Here is a 24,122-nt window from a genome sequence, read left to right on the forward strand (position 1 = left end):
AGCAAATTCTATTCTTTTTTTTTAAAGATCTTATTTATTTATTTATTTATTTAGCAAGCGTGAGCTGGGGGAGGGGCAGAGGGAGAGGAGAGAGAGAATCGCAAGCAGACTCTTTACTGAGCGCAGAGCCTGACACGGGGCTCAAACCCACAATCCGGAGATCATGATCTGAGCCGAAATCAAGAGTCTGATGCTTAACCAACTGAGCCACCCAGCTGCCCCTTATATTCTTATTTTTGAAAATAAGAATTAAAACTTTTAGGAGTTTGGAAGAATATACACCAATAAAAGCAGTGGTTATCTCTGAATGGTGGGATCATGATTATTTTTTCCTTTTTTATATTTTTCCATGTCTGAATTTTTGGCATTGAGCATGATTAACTTGGCAAATTAGGGAAACAACCTATGTAGGATGTAAAATCTTCAGGTTTCAGATAAAAAGCACATACTGTTCTCAACTTAAAAAGCAGTCTAGGATTCAATAATCTGAATTAATTCATTGTTGATTATACTATCACTAAGTATACTATAATGGGAAAAAAAAGACAGAAATCAGGTACCATTTTCTGTCCTGCTTAAATAAGGGCCATAGAGTGTTCCCCGATCAGAAAGTAATGGCTTACAAGTCTGCTGGTTTTAGAGCACAAATACATTTGTCTTTATACACTGTTGTCATTTATGAAAGTATTTCATGAATTTTAGATTCAAAATTCTAAAAGTTCTATTCTTAAGAGGTAAACCTAGACATTGTCTCTCTCCAAGAAGATTAGTAAAAATACACAAAGATAAGGAGGTATGTCATGACAGCATCTATATAGAGTTTTACTTCAATGGCAACAACAAATGGACTTAAAACTTGCTTTGTAGCAACATGTTACCTACAGATGAGAAATTAAAATAAGTCTGTCCTTTGATGGTAAACAATACTGACCCATTTTCAACAAGACATACATACTGGGTTATTCTTCCTGGTTAATGTGTGGGGATGGAGAAGGGATTCTTGGCATAAAGCATTATACTCTTTCTTACCACGATTTGTACTGATACAAGATATAATGATGGAATAAAGTTAAGCTAACTGGTATATGTAGTCTTTGAACTTATTAATGTATATTACTAGACACAGTTTTTCTAATAAAATGGGCCACCCTCACATTTATGTATTTGCAAAATGAATTTTCCTAAGCATCAGTTTCCACATCTGCAAAATGATGATAATAATAGTACTTACATTGTAGAGTATCAACAGAATTACGTGGCCCATATTAATCTTTTGATAGCCATGAAACACACACACACACAAGAATTGGTCAGCAGTCCAAACAAAGAGTCGTTTCTATCTCCAACAGGTATCCACACTTTATTACAGATAGAAGTTCAAATCTTTGGTCTGTCACTTAATAGCTATGTTTTCCTAAACTTATTTTCCCCTTTGTGAACATGAAAATAATTAAAAGAATAGTTACAAGGACTAAATGAGGCAATAATGTAAAAGGACCAGAATGGTATCTGATACAGACTAAATTTATATTTGATATTATAAGAGTCACATTACAAAGATTACAGTATCAAGATGTTATATTTTTATTTTTATTTATTTTTTATTTATTTATTTTTAATATTTTTTTAAAGATTATATTTACTTATTTGACAGAGAGAGACACAGCGAGAGAGGGAACACAAGCAGGGGGAGTAGGAGAGGGAGAAGCAGGCTTCCCGCGGAGCAAGGAGCCCGATGCGGGGCTTGATCCCAGGACCCTGGGATCATGACCTGAGCTGAAGGCAGACGCTTAACGACTGAGCCACCCAGGCGCCCCAAGGTGTTATATTTTTAAAAGTCTAGACAGCCTCATTATGGAGATGATGACACGTTTTAGTCAGTTTCGGGACATGAGAAAGAATCAAACAGAAAACAAAGTCTTTTCCAGATTAGCCTATAAAAACAAAGATCAGTTAGGAAATCAGAATTTATCAATGTTCAGAATTTTTATTTATTTCATAAAACATCATGGGCTGGGACATTTTTATGCCCTTGGGAAGCAAAGAAAATCTTTTAAAACAATTTATTTATTTTTCTTATTGTCATCCAGTGGGTAGAGAAATATTGCTGGGCTGCTTTCTATTACTTCTCTGCTTTAGCATTTCAGTTGTCTAAACAGATTTTAGAGATTATTTCTAGAGATTCTAGCCTGGCTTGAATGATGTATCTAGTAAAACTGGTCACTCATTTTTTTTTTTCTAGAGGTAATCCAATGACCTTTAATTTGGTTTCCCGAGTAGACTTATTCACTGGAAAGAAGGAGCCTTGCCATCATAACCAGGGTCCATTCCCATGTCAGGTAAATTTCCCTCTGTCCAAAAAATGGCCTGGAATTTATTTCAATAATCCTTTCTTGAATAGTGACTATGTGCCTCGCATAGTGCCAGAGATAAATGAGCCAGTCTCTTCTTTCAAGGGAGGTAGTATGAAGCAATTGTGGCCTTGTCATGTAGAAGTTAGTCTGATGAAATGTGTTAGGGCTTCTTCTGTAGTCTGCTACACAGATGTCAGTGAGTCAGTTTTAGAACCTAGATTATATTATATCCCCTGATATAAAAGTGAAAAGTCTCAGCCATTTCTCTCAAGATATTTTCACTTAAATGGGGGGGGGGTAGCATGTAAACCTAATTAGAATAGTTACAGTGAGTACTATGATTAGGGGTATACTTTTTAGGAGCACAGAAAAGGAACACTTAGCTAAGCCTTAGGGGAAGCATCTCTGAGAAGCCTTTCTAGAGAAGGCAATGTCCTAACCAATTTTTAAAAAAAGATTTTATTTTTAGAGAGAGAGAAAGAGCACGAGCATGGGGGAGGGGCAGAGGGAGAGGGGGAAGCAGACTCCCCATTGAGCAGGGAGCCCCACGTGGGGCTCGATCCCAGGACCCTGGATCATGATCTGAGCCGAAGGCAGAGATGCTTAACCAACTGAGCCACCCAGGCACCCCTGTCCTAACTGATTCTTAAAGGATGAGGATGAAAAAGTATATTCCAGGCAAAGGAGACACTTGAAGGAATGGGAGAGAAAAGATGAAAAAAATGTGTGTGACTACAAGCAAATCAGTGTTGATTAAAAGCAGGAGACTATTGGGCTCAGGATAGAGAAGTAACATCCAGATAATGGATGGTCTCATGTGCCATCTTAAGGCTCTTGGACTTTACATGTACAATAAGGAGTGGAACTGTTAAGATAGTTCAATTTGGTGATCATGTAGTGGAGGGGCTTAAAGGTGACAAGACAAGAATTAGGGATTAACTGAATACTGAGAATAAAGAGTTCAAAATAATTCTAAAATTCTAGTTTATACATTTGGGAAAATGGTGGTCCCATCAACTAAGATAGGGCGTACAGGAGGAGTTGTACTCAAGGAGAAGATGATGAGTTCAGTTCAGGATGTTTAAAATTGGAGATGCCCTTAAGATACCCATGTGGAGCTGTCCAGCAGGCAGCTAAATATTACAAGGCTGAAGTTCATGGGACAGGTCTGGAAAGAGTATGAGAGACTTGGGAGACTTATCATATAGATGGTAATTGAAGCTGTCACTCAGGAAAGTATGTAGAGTAAGAAGAGCAGTGGGCTGATGATCATTTCCTGGAAAACACTAATATTTAAGAGATGACCATAGAAAGAGAAGTCCATGAAGAAAACAGCAAGTATTCAGAGAGGTACAGAATGAAACGTTTGAGCACATGTTATGGAATCTAAGGAGTAAATAGTTTGAAAAATGCAATAAGCAATAGTATAAAATGCTGCAGAAAGATGCAGTAAAATAAAAATTGAAAACTATCAGCTTTATATCAGAAATAAGAACATCATTAGAGACCATAATGAGAACAATTTCAGTAAAATAGGGGGAGGAGAGGCCATATTGCAGAAGGTTGAGGAGTAAGGGGAGGTAATGAATATAATTTATACTTCCATTTCCCATGACCATGAAAGAGGTGATATTTTCATAGAGGAAAAACACTTTACTCAGGTCACTATATCTGATATGCTTAACACCACTTCTAGGTGAAACTGTCATGCTCATAGTTTTTTACTTAGGGAAGCAGCACTGAATAGGCTCTTTTTTTTTTTTTCCCCCAAAGGAAGCCACTGAATGGACAATGATGGGCATCTGACCCCCTCAATGGCAGCTAATTCATAGGCTGGCTAGTAACACATGACATATCTTGTGATGAAAGGAACTACTCAATAGGGTAATAAACAGGCTGAAAGAGAAATAGAAAGGAATGAACAGATAAACAGAAAGAAGTGAAATCCATTGTTTCTTAAGGTGTCCTGAATAAGTTTCTGCTCTAAAGGAGTTCAATATAACGAAGACATGAATTACATGACATAATTCCTAATGTTGGGGTCAACTTCATTCAAAAAATAGTCAATAAATCTTACTAGGCCATTATTTCTTAATGCAAGGTATATTTGAAGTTTTGTACATTCCTTTTTATGTAAAAAAATGTTGACATAAGCATATTCTGTATTATTACTTTATAAGTAACCAGTGTATTGCTCATGGATATATACATTTGTTTGTTTGTATTACATGAAAACCAAGCAACATCATGGTGTACTGAACTAATGAAATTTCACAATTATATGATAAAATTTTTCAGAGTTGAGTCATCCCAGAATATGATACTATTTTCACACCATGGCATAGGTTAGCTGGACATATAAAGACCTGTGACAAAGAAGTCAATGCCACCTTCATGATGTAAGCAGAGCTATAATGAGAATGTGGTCTTTGTAGAGCAACTTGCAATTGTTTATTAGCTGTAAATAGAGGGGTAAACGTGCACTGAATGATTTTTTTCTTTTTCTTTTTTTTTTAAAAGATTTTATTTATTTATTTGACAGAGAGAGACACGCGAGAGAGGGAACACAAGCAGGGGGAGTGGGAGAGGGAGAAGCAGGCTCCCCGCTGAGCAGGGAGCCTGATGTGGGACTCGATCCCAGGACCCTGGGATCATGACCTGAGCTGAAGGCAGACACTTATGAATGAGCCACCCAGGCGCCCCCAATGATTTTTTTCTGTTCCCAATTCTAGCAATAAATGGATTAGATATCCGTATTATGAAAATTTCAATCCTACCTTTGTCTTCATGTGAGCAAGGCAACTTTACAAAATTATCAAGTTGACACCCTATTAAAACTGGAATTTGAGAACTGCTTGATACCAGAGTTTTTATTCAATGTGGTGTCTGATGATCCTAAGATGAGAAAGCCTTAAAGTTATTAATATCATTTTGTCCAGTCTACTTCTACAATAGAGACTCTGCATTGGTATCAGTGAAGTCAAAATATATAACTGGATCCAAATCTAAATCTTTCTACTATAAAATCTAGCATTGGGGTGCCTGGGTGGTGCAGTTGGTGAAGGATCCAACTCTGGGTTTCAGCTCAGGTTGTGATCCAAGGGTTGTGAGACCAAGCCCCGAGTCAGGCTCCACACTCAGTGCAGAGTCTGCTTGAGTTTCTCTCTCCCATGCTCTCTGCCCCTCCCCCCTCTAAAATAAATACATAAATCTAAAAAAAACTGGCACCAGTAGACATATTAATGTTAATTTTATTTTTATCTGTTTTATAGTTTTATTAAAATTGTTAAGGCAGTTTATGCCTATTTTTATATTTGTTGATGTTTAAGTAATAATATATTAAGCATAGTTTTAACTCAATCACCGAAGACCCAAAAGAATTAGATTCCTATTAAAATGAATCTATAGATCTACTAATTTTACCACTACTAAAATCTGAGAAACAAGGTACTGGCTAGACTAATCACTACACCCAGACTTTTCTCCAACATACCTTTCAGAACAGTCTTCCCAAAGAGACCTTACTCCCCAACTCAAAAAGCTACAGTGAATTTAAAACAAGACTAATTTGGCCTCAAATGAAATTAGAAGTGGTGAAAAAAAAAATGACAACACTAAAAATTGTAACCAGTTAACTCCCAAAAAGACTTTGGGGGGCTCACAGATTAAAATTCACTGCAAAGGCATATGAAAATAAAAGTGAACAGATTCACTCTAAAGGAAGTAGCTCAGGGATATGAGAATATATGTTGTACACCTGAAACTAATGTAACATTGTGTGTCAACTATACTTCAATTAAAAAAAATATGTGCATAATAAATCTGACTCTAAAATTTGTGGCAGCTAAGTAAAGGAGAAATTTATGGATGATATACTTTCTATTTTTGTTAGTTTGTTTTACACAAATCCTACTATATCCAATCTGATTTTCCCCTCTTTTCTACTACTCACCCTTAAATCTAGTTAGGCTGGCTTTATAATTTTTCCATGAAGACACCTATACATATTCCAGATTTTTATGTGTCCACCTCTGCCTTCTCCCTCCTCTCTATTAAACTCTACCCATCCTTCAAAGCTCAGTTCAAACCTCACCTTCCTGACCTCTCTGGCCTTCATTGATCTTTCTTTCCTCTAGACTCTGATATCACACAACTCAGCTTTTAATTTTAGCCAGTTTCACACTTTTCACTATCTTTCACTGTCTTTTCAAGAATGTGTCACTTTTATCTCTTTATTAGCTTTCTCAATACTAAATAGCCATTCAACATATACCTATTGGTTCCTTCTCTGAACAAAACTTTTATTGAGGACTTATAAATGTACCATTTGTTCCTCTATAGACATATTTGTATGAAACAATAAATAGTCTCAGAACTCTACCTTGCCTTTTCAATACTTTCTTTTACTAAAGGTCTAATTGTATAGCTTTGTGTTTTTAGGGGATTTGAGGGAAAAGGATATATATGGTTAGACTGGGGAGGAGTACATAAAATGACATTTAGCAGCACTGAGAGCTCCAATGTTGACCACATAAAAACAGACGACTTGATGGGAAACATTGTTCCTTAGAAGACTCTCTTCTGACCAACCACATCATAATCTCATTCTGAGAGGCTCTATTTTATCCTATTCTGAGCACTAGTTGCAAAATTCAATAACCATACATATCAGAATTTCAATTCAAATGCATTACTTTGTATGCATTACTTCTAAAACAGTAGTGAATACTTTCTTATAGATTAGAATAACTAGACCGTGTAAAAAATACAATTTCTATAAGTATAAAATGTTATACTATATAAATAAATGTATTCTTTTATTTTCTCTAGTAATACAAATAGAGTGAGATTCTATTGAAAATACTGGCTGTGTTCCATGATGACTGTATTTATGAATGGGTCTATTCTGAATTGATATCACATTCTTGCCTAAAGGATTAGGACTTTTCTTTCAGTTGCTATTTTCCTCGACCTCACATGAAATTGTTGACAATTATTTCTTCCATGAAACTCTCTTCTCTCTTGGCTTGCATATTACCACTCTTTCTTAATTTTCAAATTACCTCTTTGCCTGGTCCTTTTCTGTTTCTTTTATAAACTACCATTCTTTTCCTTGTTCCTTATATGTTAGTAATTTTCAGGGTTTTATCCTTTGTGCTTTCCCATATTACTCTATATACTTTCCATGAGCAATTCTCTATGGGTATATTCACCTACTTGCAAAACTTCAACTCTATCTACTCTACCTCCTTTATGCTAATGGATCTCAATTCTACATTCCTTGGGCTCTAGGCTACAGCTTCATTCACCTTCTAAATATTTTTCCTGATTGCTTTGAACCTACCTCATTTTCAAGATCCAAACTGAAATGATTTCCTTTTCTTTGATCCTATTCTCTCCTTCTCACGTCTCCTTATTTTGATGAATGGAACCATGATATGGATTGAATTGGGTCCCCACCCTCAAATTCTTATGTTGAAACCCTAGCCCCCCACGTTACCTTAGAATATGGCTTTATTTGAAAATAGGGTCTTTACAGAGGCAGTCAAGTTAAAATGAAGTCATTAGTGTATGCTATAATCAACAATGATTGGTATTCTTATAAAAAGGAGGAATTTGGAAATAGACACTCACAAACAGAGAACACCATGTGAAGATGAAGGCAGAGATCAGGGTGATGCTTCTATAAGCCAAAGAATGTCAAAGATTGCCAGCAAACCACCAGAAGCTAAGAAGGCGGCCTGGAACAGATCTTTCCTTAGCACCTTCAGAGGGAGCATGGCCCTGCCAACACCTTGATCTTGGACTTCTATCCTTCCAAGTTATGAGACAATAAATTTCTGTTGTTTAAACCACTTAGTTTGTGGTACTTTGTTATAGCAGGCCTAGAAAACTAATAGAGCCATCATACACCAAGTCATAAAAATGAAAACAAGAAGCCAAAAAAAACCCCAACCATCATCCTGGACTCCTTTCTTTTTTTCACCCTCATATTCAAGTGTTCAATAAGTTCAGTTCTTTCTAACTCCTAAAGTATTCTTGGATCAATTTCTTCATCATCATCATCTCCACTGCCATTTTTCTAGGGCAGGCTTTCTTCCATTGCCTAGGCTCATAATAGACCCCTTTTGAATCTCTCCTGCCTCTAGCCTCATCCCCACCCCATCAATATTACATGTTGTTAGGAGAGTCTGGAAAAGAAGCTGGAAATGGCTCCTTATCACCCATGCAATAAAGAAAAAAATCCAACTCCTTAGTATCCAAGGTCTTTTAAGACAATTCATTTTACCAGCTTCTCATACCTATGCTTTAGTAGTGCTGAGCTGCTTGCTCACCCTTGAATATATCATGCTCTCCTATTGCCTCCACACATGCTGTTTACTTTCTTGAAACATGCTTCTCTTCCTTTTTCCTTTCATGCCTAAGAAACTCCTACTAATCTGTTAAGATTAAGCTTGAACTTTATACTGTGACTGTCCTTGTGCTATCTGTCTCCCCCACTTTACTGTGAGCTCTAGAAAGGCAGGGATTGGCATTTGCATCTGTAACCTTGGTGCCTGGAAATATATTAGAATGAATACACAAATGAATATGTCCTTCTGTTTATCCACAAAGTGAAAATATTAGAGCATAATATTCATGAATAAGTTTGTGTGTGTGTATTAAAACTATTCTTTAGGGTAAGTTAATTCAGTTATGATTGTTTTTTGGTAAAGAGGGCTGGCCATATCTGTCTTTCATAGTTCAGTATATACTGCAAATCTTTTAGTTTTTCTGTGTGCTTTGAAACCTCCAATGAGAGAGTTCTATTGAAGATCTGTTAGTTCAGTGGTCACTATAGGGTAGAGTTAAATTCATCTTTCTACTCTTTAGATCTTTAAAATTTTTTTTAGGTCTGTCAACTCTCCTCAGATATCTTGTAAAAGAATCAAAAGCAGTTAGTTTGCTGCTATAGTCATATAGTGACATAGGAGAAATGAAACACTGCATTACTACACAGAAGGCCTAGTTGCTACTTTCTACTTCAATAACCAAATGTTTGGTTATTGATACCACTTTATTTTGATACCACTTTATTTTATGAAGGGAAAGGGTTAAATGATCCTCATTTCTACTAGGTTGCATAAGTTGTTTAATAAAACTCCACTCTCCCCCAATCCAGTGAGTTCCCTTATCTTGTATTACTGCCTCCAGGTAGCTAATGCTTGAGCACATTTTTATTATCTTTAAATAGTAAGAAAACCATTCCCAGTTATGCATATCTCCCTTTTCTTTCTCCCTAGGTAGGGACAGGGCACCAACATACACATACAGAGCTTAGTTAACACATCACAAAAAACATATTGCCAAAAAATATTCAGGGTTTTCTTGTGAAACAGTAGCAAGTCCCTTTGGACCACAGCATTGGAAGTGTTCCACTAAACCTTTAATGTGAATTTGCTCAATGGGACTGTGCATACAGGTGTAGAACAATTATTAGATTTGATATCTGAATGAGCTCAGGTTCCCATTAGAGTCTGACTGCTTCAATGACCCCATTATTTTGTTTCCACTGCTCCCAGAACTGATCAATTTAATTATTATGACTAACGAAACATTTAGGACATGAATTTCTGATTTGTTTTAAACCATATGGGACATCTAAAAGTGCTTCACTTAAAGAAAATCACAACATAGAAGAAATGAATATGAGAATATGTTAGATGCTTAGAAGTAGGGCAGGGCCAAGATCCACACTGGGTACACAGATACTATCTTTCCCGGAATGGTCCTCTCTTTAGGTTACTCCTAATGACCAGTTACATCTTAGCAATTTCATTCTTCCCTGGAATACTAAAAACAGAAAGCATTAATTTGGCAATGGGGGTAAGGGCACAGAGGCAGTTGAACTAAAATCATGTGCTCCCTGCTATAATACATTCAGATCCTTAAAACAGCTAATGTCCACAAGGGCAAATAAAACACTTTTCAGAGCAAGCCAATTACAGAGATTCTTTGGCAAGGAGAATATAGAACAAGAAAAGTAAGAAAATGGAACTAACTTTAGAGCTGATGTATAAGGACTATGGCCTTTTACAGGCAGAAAGTAAGATCAAATTATATTTCTTAATAAAAAGCATATCACCTTTGAAATACTGGATTTTGACATTAACTTTAGTTGAAGTGGTATATTAGGAATAGTATGCACCTTGGTAAGAAAAAAAATACACTATTTGACACAGACATATACTGATTCTGGTAAGTCACAGTTACTTCATAACTGGCATTCTTACAAGCAACTCTAACATCACCCATTCTTTCAGTTTATATTAATGAGTATTAAAAAGTTATGTGTTTACCTAAAGGAAAAGAAGGCATAAAAGTATTACTGGTCTCTAAAATTTTACAGATGTCAGTTTATTTCTCATCAGTGAATGCATCTGTCCTTAAAAAGAATCAAAGTGACATCAAAATGGTCCCCTTTACCCCTTGCATCCTTTCACTAATGATATGTAATGGCTGCTGAGCCTGCAATAAATGTGTTTGTGTCCAATCCTATTCCCATCATTTTACAATTCAATCTGATTTCTTTTAAAAAAAAATGGAAGTCACAGGAAATGAGCACAAGTTCCTGCTTTGAGGCATTCCCTGACATTGGCCTTCACTTTGTACTTCTGCTCAAAGTGCCTAATTTGACAAAGCACACAGAGAGTCAGGAGATAATTCTCTTCACCTCCTTTCCAAAACTGTCTGACAGGAGTCAATTGTGATTCTTTCCAACAGCTACAATCTAACAATTTTAGATGAAAATCTGGGGAAGCTTTCTAGCTATTCCTTACATTATTTTATTATAGAGGGGTGTAAAAATGCATTTGCCTCAGTGGGCTTATTCTCCTCCTCTGGTCCAACTCAATCCAATTTAACAGTTGGCAGTTTAAATAACAGAAGTTACAGGCTGCCGTGCACAGACGCTTTGCATGCCACTTGAAAGCAAAGGATTCAGAGATGGAAGCAAAAAATGGAAAGAAAAAAAGCAGCTTCTCTTCTATAAAAGAATTTCTTTAATAACAGCAGCTGGAAAAAAATTCTCTGAGCTTGTGTCCTTCCCCTACTGTTTTATATAAAGCAGCTATCATACTTTTTTCCCTAGGCTACATCTACTGACAGACTGTCAAAAGCAAACAACTTTTCACCTTATATTGCAATAATCATGCACTGTATTTTTAATGCACTCAAAACAAATTTTCTTATTATAACATCACAGTGACAATCCTCCCAAAATGCTCAATGTAAAATGATATATTTTAAATACGATAATCATAAAGGCAGCCTATCCATAATTACTATTTTTAGGTTAAGTAAAATATCGACATTTTTTATTCATGTTTAGGTTAACATTTGCAATTCAGCTTTTTGCAATATTTAAATGGAATTGAATGTGTTATGGAAAAACTTTTAAGAAAAGAGCAAACGTTAAAACTTGTTCTTTCTTGAGTAGGTTGTCATCCTTACTGTCCACCCATTACTTTCATCATGTAACATTAGAGAAAAACTCAGATTTGATGCTAACTGGATGAGCCTATGATTTATTACATGTTAGGTAAGTCTATATCCACCAACTGTGACTTAACTCAATTTTGAATTTACTTAATGATTATATAGAAAGAATGTCTATTTTTATACAATGTGCTACAATTACAAGGATTAATAGACATAATTCACAAGCTTCTGACACATTCAGATTATAAATTGGTTAGTGTGGGGGCGCCTGGGTGGCTCAGTTGGTTAAGCAGCTGCCTTTGGCTCAGGTCATGATCCTGGGGTCCTGGGATCGAGCCCCGCATCGGGCTCCCTGCTCCGCAGGAAGCCTGCTTCTCCCTCTCTCTGCCTGCCTCTCTGCCTACTTGTTCTGTCTCTCTCTATCTCTCTGTCAAATAAATAAATAAAATCTTTAAAAAAAATTGGTTAGTGTGAAGGAAGGGGAGGGATCAAATCTGTCATAGTATCTTAATATATATAAACTAACTACACATACATTTGCACATATAAACTAACTTTGGGAGCAATGATGATGTCTGTAACTTTAAATGCCAATATTCTATAGGTTAGGTCTGAGGGGAGGCATGGCTCAGAAAAATAAATTATTAATAAGTATATAAATAAATGCCTTAAGTGCCTTCCTGTCGAATTATGAGAAATAGCTCTAATCTTGCTATGCACTCCTCCCCTATTAGCTCAGTTTTTGACTCTCGGGCTTTGAAGCACTCTAGAAGGGAAATTAGTTGATATTTTGCACCACATGGTTACCTTCCCTAAGCATCTCCAGCTTCTATAGCATTTTTAGATGCACCATTACATTATCCACTCCAGGATTTGGTATAGTTTGCTCCCTCTTTGTCCTTCAGCAAGAGAGTTTTAACTAGTCACCATTTTATCATGAACCTGAAGACCAACTATCTCTGTACTTTTGCTTTTCTTGGGCTAAACATTTTCAAACATGTCCATCCCTCATCATAGATTCAAGCAAAAGAGGCACCTGGGTGGCTCAGTCTGTTAAGTGCCTGCCTTTGGCTCAGGTCATGATCCCAGGGTCCTGGGATCGAGCCCCTCACTGGGCTCTCCACTCAGCGGGGAGCGTGCTTCTCCCTCTGCCTCTGCTGCTCCCCCTGCTTGTGCTCGCTCTCTCTCTCTGTCAAATAAATAAATAAAATCTTTAGAAAAAAGATTCAAGCAAAAAGGAGTTTTTGATTCCACATCAGTTCTCAATCCATGCAGGTCACTAAAGTGTTTTTTTTTTTTTTTTTTGTGATATCTATTTCTAAAAAGAACCTTATGAACTTGGATAATAATTTGGGGATAACCATCGAAACATGGAATTTTAGAGCTGGAAGGGAATTTATGGATTACATGAAGATTAACCTCTCATTTTATAGATGATGATACTGACTTCCAGAAAAGAGAACTAACTTGTTGTAAATACTCTGCACAATGAAGATATGGAACTGAGAAGCTTAAAGTAGGGAAAGGGATGTAAGATAATGAACCATATAACCATAATTATTCTATCATTCATTTATTGGATAATATATAATCACAATTTTATAAAATATGTAGTCACGAAGAGAGATAATATGACAGATATTCTGATGATCCTGTATGATAACCATTCTAAAGAAAGTAATTAGGGAGTAACAATAAGTTTAAAACTCCTGTAATTTTATAACACAACATTCAGTATTTTAGTTCTTTGGTAAGGAAAAGTCCACTGGATCCTATATATAAATCCGATAATGATGATGTTTTATATATATCTCCTATAAACACATTTATATCATGTACTGCCCACAAAGTCCTTAAAGTACACATTTACACAAAGACCTGAAAAGAAAAGAACACAGCTGTCTGGGCTAATGTCTTGGTGAGATACACTTTGGGATGGGTAGATATATGTACCTAGACACAAACATATGTAAATATATCTATATATGTATATATTTGATGTTTGGCCCCACATCTTTATTAAAAGGCATTAGATTTCTGTATAGTTTAGACTGAAAAGTTAAAAGCTCATCTACTTGCAAATTTAAGTTAGAAAAGTCAGTGCACTGCCCTCTCTGGTAATTTCAACCTGTTCCACATTGTTGATGGAAGGAGCTCAGAGCTGCTGGTATCATGTTAATGTTCACTGTCATTGCTTTTTATCAATCTTTATCCTAATCTTAATGTTATTTACATACAATATGTGTTTTAGTATTTGAGATACTGTTTGTACGGTTTTGCTGTGAGCTGGGTATTTTAATTTAGGTTGAATGGTAATAAACTATGATTCAAAGCCAACTGTCAGAGGAAAAAGTTAAATGGGAGGTCTGTTTCATAAAGTCTCTATTTCCAGTTATTCTCTGATAATGTACAGTGAGCTGTACATTATCAACAGAAGTATTTAGAACTTGACTAGAAAGCAATACCTTTTTTGCATGCATTCTTTATGCCACTTATTTTTGGATACCTGTTTTAAAATGCTATAAATGTTGTTCCTTTCACTGATTTTAACTCAAATTCTTTTTCTGTACAACTACCTTCTTTTTTTTTTTTTTAAAGATTTTATTTATTTATTTGACAGAGAGAGAGAGACAGCGAGAGAGGGAACACAAGCAGAGGGAGTGGGAGAGGGAGAAGCAGGCTTCCCGCTGAGCAGAGAGCCGATGCTGGGCTCGATCCCAGGACCCTGGCATCATGACCTGAGCTGAAGGCAGACACTGAACGACTGAGCCACCCAGGCACCCCTGTACAACTACCTTCTTATCAAGGTTTCTTACTCCTGTGAGCCACAAACATAGTGTGACTAAAAGCAAAAGAAGATGGAAGTCTGTGTATACATGGTTTACATATATGAATCTTATTACATTATAGTCACATTTCCTGTTTCTAAAATATTTACCTTTCCTCCCAGACTCTTCCTTTTTTTGTTCAAATAAGACAGTTTTTCAGTTCATCTTTCTATGTGCTTCATACAAGTACCCCCTCCTTCCCCCACCTTAAAATATGGGTTATCATCTGGTGCACATTTCCAATCTCAGTTAACATTCCAGCAGTCACATAGAAGCTAGTATTGCAATCATCCCAATGCAGCCTTAATAATATATGATGAGTCAGAAAACATTCTCATAGTTAATATAGTTTATTGTACTAATTACCCCTTGATGCTTCTATTTAGTCCTTATCACTTGCTATTTATGATTTCCCACACCTTACTTCAAAAGTTTCCTTGTTTGCCTTATGTGTTGTATTATGTAATGCTATGTTAATTTCCTGTTGTAATTAGTCAGCATGTCAACATCATGCACTAATTTAAATAAAACTTCCAATTTTTTTATCAGCTCGTAAGTTTTATTTATTTTTTAATTTTATTATGTAGCTCATAAGTTTTATTTAATTGAAATCATTAAGTAGACAATCTTGCTTCATGTTTGGATTCCACTTAAACTGCTTATATAATTTTGAATTGCTTTGTATCAAATCTTCTATATGCCCTTATAATAATTTTTATAGCAACAGTATACATTAAATGAGGAAAAGCAGCACACTTTTTTTAAAAAAAGATTTCTCTTAAAAATATGCAGCTTTCTAAAAAATTATTGTATATGTTAAAAACTATACTATGAGCCATAACACACAGTGTGCCTTCTTTTTGTTGGGAACTAGCCCCTTGAAAAGCACCATGGCAGAAAAGAGCAATGTCCTAGGCTCTGAAGAGAACTGCCTACTGAACTGATGCCTAGTTTTTGTCAAACAAGGATAGGGATAATATTTCAGACCTCACATGGTTACTATCAAGATCAAATAAAATCTTCTCTGTAGAGTACCAAGGAACAATGTGTGGTACATAGTAGACATTCAATTCATTCAGTGTTAGCTGCATATAAATCTGAACCTTAGCTGTGTGTGCCAACCTGGGGGAAGGGAGAACAACTATCAACTGACAGGTAAAGGTCAAGAATGAGCTACTGAGTATTGAGAGGAAGGTAGAGAAAATAAGCAATAACAAGCTTACTCTTTGTGTATTTATTTAGTGGGGGATAGAATTTATACAGAGGAAAGATTTAAAATGCAGATTGTCAGGATTTATGAGGAAAAGATTTCCTCTTTTCTCATTACTATAATAAACAGTGATCAAAAATGCCTCATCAGACTATGGAAGATAATGAAGGGAACTACAACTTCAATTACATCCCTGATTTATAGATAATGTTGCAACATCTCAAACACTGAACATCCTATTTACCACGATCTATTTGCAAAGATGTGTGTTATGTGTTTTAGGGGTATGATGGGGAATCATTTTTCATTTCATTCTTTTCAAATTACAATGCACTTAAATAACTGTTCCAGAAAGAAAATGCAAATGCACATTAAACTATATTCCTTCAAATTCTCTTCTAATATGTCTCAACATACACACATTATAGATATAATCAGTGTTTATATACTCTCTTGTGATCTAATTCTTTTTTTTCCTTTTTTTTAAAAGATTATTTATTTATTTATTTGACACAGAGAGAGACAAATAGAGAGAGAGCACAAGCAGGGGGAGCAACAGAGGGAGAGAGAGAAGCAGGCTCTCCGCTGAGCAGGGAGCTCGACGCAGGGCTCGATCCCAGGACCTCGAGATCATGACCTGAGCCGAAGGCAGATGCTTAACCAACTGAGTCACGCAGGCGCCCCGTGATCTAATTCTTTCACTTAACATTGTTTTGTGTAGACATTTCCATGAATTGTCATGCGATGGAACCACCATCAAACTATTATTACCTGTTTCCCTACAGCTCTCCCAACACCTCACTTTGTGCTTAGACATTCTAATAGATATATGTTTCTACCTTACTATTGTTTTATTTTTGAGAGAGAGAGAGAGAGAATGTGAACTGGGGGAGGGGAAGAGGGAGGGGGGGAGAGAGAGAGAATCTTAAGCAGGCTCCACACCCAGCATGGAGCCTGGCGCAGGGCTTGAACCCAGGCCCCTGAGATCATGACCTGAGCCAAAATCAAGAGTTGGATGCTTAACCAACTGAGCCACCCAGGTACCCCTCCACCTTACTGTTATTTTAATTTGAGTTTCTTTACTTGATGGTGAAAGGTGTGTTTTTCCATGTGATGATTTATTGTGTATGTTTTTTTTCCCTGTAGACTTCCTCTCCTCACGTCTTTTTTTCCTTATGTGAACTGCCTTCTGAGCCACGTCTGCAAGCCCCTCACATATTATGTATAATATCAACATGGCCAAATTTGTTGATTACTCTGGCAAAACTGTATAACTAAATGATACAGCTATATACCTAATCATTGCCAATTCTTCAATGCTTTGAACCCCAATATCCAAATGGTCTTCAATTCCTCTGATAAGTCTCTAAAATTTTTCTCAATCTATTCTTCTCTCTCCCAGATGACTTTGGTCTCCTCACAGTTTTATTTACTTTTTAATTGTTTTTTAAAATTATATTTGTAGAAAGAATTACTATCAGAGACCCTTGTGGTGTTAATGAAAGACTTGCCCCTCATGTAGCACACTACCTACACTTGTGGGTTCATCAGCCAGCCAGTAGCCTCAGCTGTAAGCTCTAAGGATGTGCAGTCACAGTTGGTTTTTACAATCTAGCCTAATCTCATTCACAGCCCAGCCTTGTATCACCATTGTTCCCATGAGTTCTACATTACATCTAATTGGACTACTCATTGTTCCTGAATATTTCTTCTTGCTTTTCTTCTACCAGGTCTTTGTTCACATCATTTCACCCCCCTTATTAGGCTCTGGTCCCCTTTCTGACTACTCCAAATGCCTGTCTTACACATCCTTTATATTTCATCTCAAATATGAATGACTTCCTAAAGCTTTTTCTGATATTTCTCAACTGAATAAGGCTTCTCCTATCTATGAACCCCAGAGCAGTTTGTAGCTTCTTTATTTTCCCAGGTAAGAATTATTTATTTGTTTTATTGCCTTGGAACAGTTTGTAAGCTATTGAGGACGGAGGCTGCAACTCATATTTTTCTGCAAATGCTCTACACAGAGTAGGTGTTCAGTATTTTTTCTTGAATTAAATATTCTCCAAGGTTTGAAAATTCTTATGACACCAAGAACACTGTCTCATACGTTTGCATCATCCCAGCACTTAACACATATATGGAATGAATAAAACTAAGAAACTTGAATGCTTTCAAGGTTATATAATTGGATATAACTTTCAAGAAAATATATATTCTTATCTTCCTAAATATAAGGCATGCCTCCCCACTTCAGTTATATCTCAGAAAAAAAAGGAAAATATCTTTTATTCAAGTACTTAATAAATTCTTTAATTGTAAGGGGCCTTATCTAAATTATTTTATTTTTAATATTAAAGTGCTCTTTAGAGAACACAGTCTGGGACCTCAATTAATATGAGTTTTAGGTGATTATAGAGGCAAATTTACAGAATTGGGGGGGGGTTAAAGGCAATGAAATGTAACATAGACCTAAGGATTATTTACAGGGTGTGACTTTATAGTATTAACTGTTGGATATCATTGAAAAAAAGACTTTGAAAGATCACTTAAAATTGCAATACAGTAAATACCTAGAGAAGATAAAAAAATACAGACATTTAGAATGAATGGAATAATCAACTTACCTAGTGTTATGCAAATGGATATTTGTGGCTTGACATCAAAATGACAGTGATGCTAGCATACACTGATTAGTGTTGTATCTTTACTTAACAACTTAGATGAACATGAATGTAGTGTCTTCCAGAAAGCTGTTAGGTGACTCAAAATTGGTTCTCATGCTTATAGAAACATTGATGTCAGAGATATTTGTGAAGAATTTGAACAAAACTGATTTACAAAATGGGATGGTGGGGGAAGAAAGCAGGGGTTCTTCATGAAGATATTATTTTACACCATATGCAATTTGAATATATCTGTATAATTAAAATTGTTATCATAATTAGATATTTTACTATGTCATCTACATTTCCAAAAGGCTACCTATATTCAAAATGGTCAAAAAACTTAAAAAAATCATATTAGGAAAATGGAGGCACACCTTATCCATCACATCTCTTACAAGCTTTTGAATTCAGGATAATGCACATGGCTCTAAAGCCCACAATAACAGTAAGAACTGCCATTTACTTAGCGTTTACTAGGTGCCATGCACTTTGTTAAGTGACTTGCATATCTTACATATCAATGATTCTTCAATCAATCCTATAGGGTAGGTATTATGAGCCATTTTACAAATGAGTATGTGCCTCCAAGAAATTAAAAATCTTGCTCAAGACCATGCAGTTAATAAGGAGTGGACATCAGTGAAGTTTCAAACCCTATAACCTGAACCACTACACCATAGTGCCTCCACAAGCACTGAGCCTGAATTTCTAAGTCCATCATTTTGACAGGATGGTGTTTTATATAAACAAATGTGAAGTCAAAAAAGTAGGACAAGAACAAGGAGTTTTGTAATCCAAAATGCATTACCATCTTCAATACTAACACTTTTAATACATTTTTTATTTTTAATAAATTTTTAAACTAAAAACCTAAAGAATACCATACTCATAATCTATTTAGCCTCCCAATTCTATTTCTTGCGAGTCACCTCTATAGAAAAGAATGGTTTGTCCTCTGCTTCTCTAACCTTCTATTTGCTAACAATGTGTTTACAATGCATGAATTGACCTGGATTACTTTACTTTTTAAAACATCCTATTTCTTTACAACTTCCGGGGTAACTTATTCCATAAGTCAGATATAATTCTTCCCATTCCCCATTGTTTACCTCTGTAATCTTTCAAGGATACTCCTTAGTTCCAATACTCTTGGGTTTGGTAAACAGGTTTGTGTATATCCTATCCAAACCTGTTATGATGTTATGATTTGATGGACTCTGAGCATAGCCTCACTCAGCCATTATCTTTCCCAACAGAAGAGCCCTAATTTTTTACCCTTTCATAGCAGGGAATCCTCACTATTTGCTGGTTCAGTGCAAATGTTTTCTCTTATCTGATACAGCTTTTTAAAAAGAAGGGGCGGGAGAAAATATTTGCAAACAACATATCAGATAAAGGGCTAGTATCCAAAATCTATAAAGAACTTATCAAACTCAACAGCCAAAGAACAAATGATCTGATCAAGAAATGTGCAAAAGACATGAAGACATTTTTCCAAAGAAGACATCCAAATGGCCAACAGACACATGAAAAAGTGCTCAACATTGCTCGGCATCAGAGAAATCCAAATCAAAACTTCAATGAGATACCACCTCACACCAGTCAGAATGGCTAAAATTAACAAGTCAGGAAACGACAGATGTTGGCGAGGATGTGGAGAAAGGGGGACCCTCCTACACTGTTGGTGGGAATGCAAGCTGGTGCAGCCACTCTGGAAAACAGTATGGAGGCTCCTCAAAAAGTTGAAAATAGAGCTACCATATGATCCAGCAATTGCACTACTGGGTATTTACCCCAAAGATACAAATGTAGGGATCCGAAGGGGTACATGCACCCCGATGTTTATAACAGCAATGTCCACAATAGCCAAACCATGGAAAGAGCCAAGATGTCCACCGGCAGATGAATGGATAAAGAAGATGGGGTATATATATACAATGGAATATTCTGCAGCCATCAAAAGGAATGAAATCTTGCCATTTGCAATGACGTGGATGGAACTGGAGGGTATTATGCTGAGCGAAATAAGTCAATCAGAGAAAGACATGTATCATATGATCTCACTGATATGAGGAATTCTTAATCTCAGGAAACAACCTGAGGGTTGCTGGAGTGGTGGGGGTCGGGAGGGATGGGGTGACTGGGTGATAGACATTGGGGAAGGTATGTGCTATGGTGAGCACTGTGAATTGTGCAAGACTGTTGAATCATAGACCTGTACCTCTGAAACAAATAATACATTATAAGTTAAAAAAAAAAAAAAGGGGGCGCCTGGGTGGCTCAGATGGTTAAGCGTCTGCCTTCGGCTCAGGTCATGATCCCAGGGTCCTGGGATCGAGTCCCACATTGGGCTCCTGGCTCAGCGGGGAGCCTGCTTCTCCCTCTGACCCTCTCCCCTCTCATGCTGTTTCTCTCTCGCTTGCTCTCTAAAAAATAAATAAAATCTTTAAAAAAAAAAAAAGAAGAAGAAGATAGCAGTAAGGAAAAAATGAAGGGGGGGAATCAGAGGGGGAGACGAACCATGAGAGACTATGGACTCTGAGAAACAAACTTAGGGTTCTAGAGGGGAGGGGGTAGAGGGATGGGTTAGCCTGGGATGGGTATTAAGGAGGGCACGTACTGCATGGAGCACTGGGTGTTATATGCAAACAATGAATCATGGAACACTTAAAAAAAAAATGATAAAATAAAATTAAAAAAAAAAAGAAGGGGCAACCAGAATTACATTAAGTCTGGAGGACCTTAATCCTGTACTAAGGAAGTAGAATGTCTTCTGTTTAGATGCCAGTCTCTTTCCAGATGTTGACCAGCAAAATGTTGACCTTTGGGGGTACAGTACCTTCCTGAAATAATTTTTTTTCAGGGAACAGTTACCAGTCACTGTTAGATCCCTTTTCAAGATTGGAACTGAGAAGCAGCAGCCTGCCAGCCTGTGAATGCAACCTGGCTTATTTAACGTTCATTTTTTTTCCCCCTAAATGCATTACCTTACCCACACGTAACCTCATCTGCCACTTCTCAGCCCACTCATGAGCCTCAAGAGAGCTTCCTGTAGTTTATCCCTGGCAGTTTGGCATTTCACTTTCAGTGAACTCAGAACAGTTGAGTGTCAACTGCAAACTCCTACTTCAGTTTCCTTAACTTTTTGATAGAATAAACTATTTCCTTGAAGTAATTCAAGTGTTAATGTTTGAAATTGAAGGAGAAATGGTAAATGTAAAATTATCCTTCAATTAAAAAAATCCTCCACATAGTGATAGTTTTTTTTTTTTAATTTCACCTTTCTTCACAGTGTTGATGAAAATTAGATGGTAATATAAGCCTAGATTTAGACATGCTACTGGCCTCATATCTCTGAAGGCATAAAACTAAAGGATTAATCTGCCAAATATCCTAAAATGCATTTACTTTCATTGTCATCAATCCTTCCAATTGGTCCCCCCCAGGTTGCTTTCTAATTCTATATCCCTCTTACATATTTAAAGAGCTTAATGTTTATTGTTACTTCATTTTTAAAACTTTTATTTCCTACTCTAGGAAGCCTTATTAATTTTTATAATACTCCCTTTACAGATTGTAAGATAAATAAAATAGATTTCTAGTCTTTTCAGATGTGCTTCAATTGTATGAGGGTTTATTATGAATTAAGAAAAAAATTAATTAGCAGAATGAAGACAAGAGTTTGAAATTTTGTCATAACTAATTTAGTACGTGAAGGAAATATAATTCTAAGGTTTGAGTTATTTTTGGACCAATACAAAATTAATTTGCATAATCCAATTATACTTACTTTTGGGGGTGTCTGTGTGAATGTGTACCACAAAGTGGTTATGTTGGAGTAGGTAATTATAACCGAGGTATTCCCCTTGCCTACAGCCTAGACTAACATGAACTGAATAATTACAGAGTTGCCTTAGTATCTACCTTAGTTTTAAGTTCTGTCCTGAATACAGGCTGCCTTGCCAGTTAAAGTTCCTGAATGATCTGCCTCAAATTTCATGTTGTAAGTAGATGTACCATGATATAGTGGAAAGAGCAAGGAATTTGGACTCAGAGATCCTAGGCTCAAATTTTGCTTAGCATCATTCAAGCCAGGAAACTAGGAATGAGTCATTTAACCTCTCTAATCCTCAGTCTCCTCACCTGCAAAATGAGGAGAGAAGCTTTATCTTACTATGTTCACAGATTGTAAAATTAGTTAATAAATAATAGCATATCAGGTAACCATAGTTTTACTATAATTGGTATTATTAACTGTAAGGCTTATCCAAAGATAAACCCTCTTTCAAATGAGCCACTTTGTATCTTTTCTACTATTGATCACTTGAAAAATATTTATGATTTTATGGCTGTATTCATAATAAAAAAACAAAGTATTTTTTCCATGCCATCTTAATAAGCACAGAAGAAATAGCCTTGTTGTTTTCATTTTATGACTTTCTTTTTAGTTCAGATTCTTTAGCACAAGCCACTCTGATGATGTTTAAAACCAAGATATCAAATGACACTGTCATGATCTGGAAATGTCTGCAAAGTCCACTGGGAAGTCTTAGCAAATGTCAGAGTACCTCTAAGGCAAGGCAGATCTTCAGGATGGATAATGATTCAAGAGTTTAGTACTAAAGATACAGCAGGGTGCTGGGGAAAGGCCTGCTTGAGGCTCAAAGGTCAAGCAGTACAAGCTTAATGCCGAGTAAAGTAAAAGGTCACTTAGCATTGTGATTAGTGATGCTGAATGGGTGCAGGGTGATGTAACAGATATAGTCAACTAACACTTCCATTTCAGGAGGTGTCAGAATAGATACTTTCATCCATTCCCCTTCCTTTCTGGCAAGTAATTACTTAGAAAAGCCAACAACTGAAAATACATCCTAGGTAGCAGTTAACTGTTCAGTAGTCAGTAGTCTACCATTGTTGAGTGCCTTAAACAAACTGAGGGTTCTAGAGGGGAGGGGGGTGGGGGATGGGTTAGCCTGGTGATGGGTATTAAGGAGGGCACATTCTGCATGGAGCACTGGGTGTTATACGCAAACAATGAATCATGGAACACTACATCAAAAACTAATGATGTAATGTATGGTGATTAACATAACATAATAATAAATAAAAAAGTACAATCTTCCAGTTACAAAATAAAAAGAAAAAAAAAAGGGCACTGTAGTGGAGATAACTCACAGACTTTAAGAGAAGAGAGATTATCTCTCCATATTTCTTAAGAATGGTCCTACTGATATGTCTATCACTGGCAATTTAATTGTTGATTTTTCTTCAAAAGGAAAACAAACACATACAGAAACCTGAAAAAGAAATTGATCCAAGTAGGTAACACTAAATCAAATAATACACAAAATAATATATGGCAGTTATATAATGATAAGCACTAAAGACACCAAGAAATCCCCATTAACACTATCCCAATGCCACTACCACCAATAACAAAGTATTCCCCAAAATAGAAAATTAAACGTTTTTTGCCCCCTCATCTGCCTCAAATAATTATAAGGAATGCTGAGATATATGGTAATGTGTGAAAGTTAGCCCTACATATTCATAATATGAAGGACTTGTTGCAATGGTTAGC

General features: G+C 36.3%; 1 protein-coding gene and 1 pseudogene across 1 annotated transcript in view; both read right to left on the reverse strand.

The window, feature by feature from the left end:
* Positions 1-24,122, reverse strand: part of DIAPH2 (diaphanous related formin 2) — a 979,600-nt gene that overhangs the window by 19,682 nt on the left and 935,796 nt on the right. The gene's annotated exons all lie outside the window — the stretch shown is intronic.
* On the reverse strand, positions 17,330-17,464 carry LOC123323516 (annotated as a pseudogene).

The sequence above is a fragment of the Neomonachus schauinslandi genome, chromosome X (genome assembly GCF_002201575.2).
Source record: "Neomonachus schauinslandi chromosome X, ASM220157v2, whole genome shotgun sequence".
Classification (NCBI taxonomy): domain Eukaryota; kingdom Metazoa; phylum Chordata; class Mammalia; order Carnivora; family Phocidae; genus Neomonachus; species Neomonachus schauinslandi.